This window comes from Staurois parvus, unplaced genomic scaffold (assembly GCF_062004578.1).
Source record: "Staurois parvus isolate SC_StPar_1 unplaced genomic scaffold, SC_StPar_1.0 ptg000012l, whole genome shotgun sequence".
Classification (NCBI taxonomy): Eukaryota; Metazoa; Chordata; class Amphibia; order Anura; family Ranidae; genus Staurois; species Staurois parvus.
In genome coordinates, this window is record NW_028317808.1 from 7,911,492 (window position 1) to 7,917,060 (window position 5,569).

Consider the following 5,569-nt stretch of genomic DNA (forward strand, 5'->3'; position numbering starts at 1 on the left):
CCACTTTAAAGCCGGCCATACACGGGTCGAATTTGGAAAGAATTTTCTTTAGAAAACCTTTACTAAGAATTTGCGTTCGAATTTCATATCATTAGTGGGCCACAATAACGGTCGATATCTGTACGATCATCTAATTTGAGTAATTGAGCATGTTGAAAATTTTTTGAAAAACGAATGAGATTCTATTCAAGGACGGCAGAATCGTGCAAGAAATATAATCGAAAAAGAAATAAGCATGAGCTGTGCCCTGGAAGGAAAGAAAATTCTTGGTCACGAAAATACTTTTCTGTAGCAACATATGAATTTGAAGGCTTTGTTGGTTTAATTTCAAAACCGATGGTAGCACCATTGGATTCCAAAATGCACAAAATTTCGGGTTTTCTAAAGGAAATTAGTTCAGAATTCAACCCATGTATGGCCTGCATAGGTCTGCTAGGAATGCTAAGATTACATCCAAAATGCCAGTCTCAGGGCTTTTAATGTCTGCACAAAGAGCCCTTTCTGACAGAACGGCATCTGTTTTGTGGAGAACACTAGATGATCTCTCCACCATAATAACTCAGTTAAATACTATGGCTGATGCTAGTACCTGAATATAGTCCAAATTGTGCTCATTAAGCTTCATGTATTACACCCAATCTCTAAACTGCTTCTTTCATAGAACAAAAAAAACACCTGAATGATAAATAGTTTTAGGGCACAAAACAAAGTCACTTTTGATCATAGACTGCAAAGCCTGAACGATACTGACCTGCAGAAAAGATGTAATATGGACCTGTTCGACACGCTTTGGGTTTGTGTCAATGACATCAGTTTGAGATTTGTTCTTGACACTTCTGAAATCATTTAAAATTTGACAGGTGCTTTTGACCTGCAGTTGACTGACCACCTTCTAACTTGCATTTGACTTGCTTCACGTTGGTTTTGCATTCCCATAGACTTATATGGCAATGCAAAACTTGTATGACCAAGAAAAGCCTGCCAAAACAGGCTTTAATTGCTTCCCTACCTCCCTATAGCAGAACTACTGCTACAGGGCGGCAGGGCTACGCAAAATCATGTATATACTGTATATGGGATTTTGCATTTCGCCCTACCCACGTTGCCATTGGTGGAGATTGACAGAAATTCCCCTCTGGCACCTGGCGATTGCCGAGGCACACTGACAGAGGAGAGGTCTGTATGTAAACAATACAGATCTCTCCCGTCAGCACCAGAATGCTGCTTTGTATTGCTCTGCATAGCAGAGCAATACAAAACAGAATGCATACACAGTAAAACACACACAGCACAGTTAGTAAAACAGGACACAGTTAACCCTTTGATCGCCCCAAAGGTTAACCCCTTCCTACCCAGTGTCATTAGTATAGTGTCAGTGCTTTTTATTAGCACTGATCACAGTATTAGTGTCACTGGGAATGTCAGTGACAGTTAGTCAGTTCCCTCCCAGTGTCAGAATGCCCGCCACAGTTCTGCTATAAATCACCGATCGCCGTCATTACTAGTAAAAGAGAAAAAAATTCCAGTATATATACTGCCATTTGGTTTTCACGTAAACCAATTAATTTACATGTACTGGGATTTTTTTTTAGCAAAGACATGTAGCAGAATACATTTTGGCCTAAATTTATGATGAAATTAGATTTTTTAAAATGTTTTACTGGACATGTTTTACAGCAAAAAGTCAAAAATATATATTTTTTTTTCAAAATCGTCAGTCTTTTTTTGTTTATAGCACAAAAAATAAAAAACTCAGAGGTGATCAAATACCACTGAAAGAAAGCTCTATTTATGGGAAAAAAGGACATAAATTTCATTTGGCTGCAGCGTTGCATGACCATGCAATTGTCAGTTAAAGTAAAGCAGTGCCGTATCGCAAAAAATAGCTTGGTCAGGAAGGGGGGTAAATTCTCGGGAGGGCAAATGGTTAAACACCCATGTGCAGCTAAAGCTGAAAACATTTTTTAAAGCCAGACTTAGTGTAATTAAACCCAGAACCAAAATGTAATATATTGCAGCTTACCAATCATTAGATGTCATGGCTGCAATAGTTTTTTATTTAGGCTTTTTTCCCCTCTGTTTTCACAAGGTGATCTGGCCAGTAACACATCTCCTGTATTAGAGTGCACCCACTTTGGATGAAGGAGCATCGGGGACACCTTTGGACAGCAACATTGTTAGTCTGGGGGGAAGGGAGTGTTAGGTGTACTAGCAGATTTAGATACACTAACAAATTGAAGACAAACGCCTGCTAATACTTTATAAGATGTTATAGCAAACAGTTATTTTCCTTGTAGGATAAAGTTTTTATATGAATAAATAAAAGCTGACCATTATAAATACCCCTATCAGTGGTAAAAGGTTTGTATCATCCCTGTAACTGATACATCTGTGCAGGACAGCTTGTTCTTTTGAAGAACAACAGACTTACTGGCTGGATCACCAGATGAAATGGAAAATAGAAAGCCTTAAAAAGAAAACTAATGCAGCCATCACATTTAAGAATTGGTAAACTGTAATACATATAATGCTTGCTTTAGGGTTTAACACTGTATTAATAGGGCGGGAATTTGGCAGAATACTGCCTCTCACAATGTATACACATACATGTATATCCACACACGTACAGCACATATTGCACTTTTGTACTAGGGAATGGCATTTGTCATTCCTAAACAAATGCTGAAGCAAAAAATGAACAGCAGCTGTGTTCATTAATATCAAATGCACCAGAACATCTATGATCAACTGCATCGTGCTCGGTGTCTAGGATGGATATATGAACAGAAGGGCCATATGTGTCCCTGACATATGTTAAGGTTTTCTTTGGCTCTGTACTTCAGTACTATGATCATATCAGAGAGGAACAGGCAGATCACTTTCATGCTTTAAAGAAACAATTCACACAAGCCAAAGATAAGCTTTGCTAACCAAGACAGCTGACAACAGAGCTCACAAATGTAGAGGTCATAACACCTATCAAGCTTGTGATTGAAACGATGAAATATAATTTATCTACACTAGGGATGAAATTTAGGTTCACCCTAACTCTTGCTGTTTGTGGTTCACAGACCAAGTGAACTAAATGACCAGATTTAGCCAATTTTGGCTGCCACAACCTGCAGTGGCAGCAGGAAGTTATTAATTTATTGAGTACAATAAACATGTGGTACCACCATATCAAATATCAAGTAGACCATGCATAGGTATGTCACACACTTACTGCTACCATTCTTCCAGGGTCCCAAGGATTCAGTTTCTCTGGTGCTCTTCCTTAGGCATCACCAAATTAAGTCATAGATTCAATGGCACACAGTGTTGAGTAGTCTGATATTCCTGCACTTTTGTTACCTCTGCCACAGATGAGATGACCCGATCTTCCAAGAATAGAATAATTGAGCTGGCACAGCTTAACAGTCCTCAGTATGCAAGTATGTGGACACCACTAAGCACTAGTTCTGGACAAGGTGATGTCAGGACGTTGATGTGTTTCATCCTCCAATCATCGCGGACTTCTTCAGAACAAGGAGGGGTCAAACACTTGCTGTTCATATACCTTCGATCCCTTCATAGGTCTATAACAGCACCCTCTACTGTCCAGGTGTCATCATTACAAAATATGTTATTAGCAACATCAAGATTAAATTATGTAGATTCTTTGTATCTATTGCTTACTGGCAAGACAAAGCAGATTGGGGAAGATATTAAAACAAGTTACCTACAGATAATTAAATCTACGAATGTACTTAAAGTCAAGAAGAAATCAATAATGAAATTTTTTTAGGGATTCAAGATCCTAGAATTAGTCAAGAAAGATTTGAAAACTTACTTCAGTAGTTAACCCTTTAGGAATTAGAGTTCCTAGTGTGTAAATCCAGATTTTTCTTTCTGGAGCAGTAATCTGTCAAAATCACCTCTTCTAGGACATAGATTTAAGGCAATTTTACCTTTGCCCTCAGTGTGTCCCTGGTGCATATCCCTAAAATGTTGGGCCAAGGGATATTCCTTTTCCTTGTCTTCTATTTTAGGTTTGTTCTTTATATCCTTCCGGTGTTCTCCGATGTGAATAAGCAGCTGTCTCTTAGTTATTCCTATGTAAAACTCGATCATATAAAATATTATACATGTAGAGCAATTTATTAATCTTTTAATTTCATGACTATTAGTTTGGTCCACATCTGTGAACATCCGTGTTTTTTCCACTAGTGGACAGATCTGGCAATGACCATAGGGGTACATACCAGTCATTCTGGTTACGTTAGTCTGCCAGTTCTCTGTTGCTTTTTAAATTTAGATTTGACTAAAATTTGAAAAAACTCTGGCTCTACGTGCCACCATGTGGGGTTTATCACCCACTATTGCCGCTAAAGTTGGATTAGAAGTCAAGACATGCCAATGTCTTTGTGTAAGGTATCTTGTACCTCCTTCCATTGTTGACCATATTTGGTAATGAATCTTGTAGGGCCTGAATAAACTGCTTTTTGTTCCTTATGTCGTGTGTCTAATAGGGTTTCTCTATATGCCAATTGTGCTCTTTTCTTTGCTTTTCTCAGTGTTCTGTGTGGGTAATCCCTCTCCCTAAACCTTTTATACATAGATGTTGCCTCTTGTTGGAATTGGAAAATATCAGAACAATTCCTCCATATTCGAAGGAATTGGCCAATAGGTATACCCTGTTGTAAGGTCTTGGGATGATGGCCCTCTGCATGTAGCAGCGTATTTGCTGCTGCCTCTTTTCTAAAAGTTCTAGTTATGAGATGGCCTTTTTCAATTGAGACAAATAGGTTCAAAAATGAAATCTCATAGTAGTCATAATTAAACGTCAGGCAGATATTCCTATCGTTTAGGTTCAGTTCCAGCATAAATTTCTTGAATTCTTCCTCTGAACCCCTCCAAAGTATCAGGATATAGTCGATGTACTTCAGCCAACCTAAAACATGGCCGACATACTTCGGCGTCTGATACACAATCTGCTGTTCCCATAATCCCAGGTGTAAGCACGTATATAGGACCCCATTGGTGTCCTGCAAATTTGTTGCTAGCTCACACCTAGGAATTGGAAACAGTTATGGTTCAGCATAAATTCCATTAAGTCTAGGATACATTTGTTCTGGGCTCCCATGCCTGGGTAATAAAAAAAATCAAGGAAGAGAGCCACTGCTATAGCTCCTTATTTGTGGGGATAGATGTATAGAGTGATTCTACATCTACCCCAGTCAAGAGTGTTCCCTCTGCAACCTCAATGCCTTGAATTTTTGAGAGTACATCTCTTGTATCCTGGACAAAGGAAGGTAGAGCTGTAACCATATCCTTGATCATAAACCAACTTTTTCCAGTGATGCATTGACCGCAGATACTATGGGTCTACCTGGTGGTTTTGACAGATTTTGATGAATTTGTGGTATCACATAAAACGTGAGTGTATTGAAAGTGTCTACCTTCAAAAAATCATACTTTGGTTTTGTTAGAAGATTAGCTTCGTAGGCCCATATTAATTTCCGATTCAAAGAATCAATGGTTTTCAGAAACTGATTTTCAGAAGGCTTAGTATAGGTACTGGTATCACTTA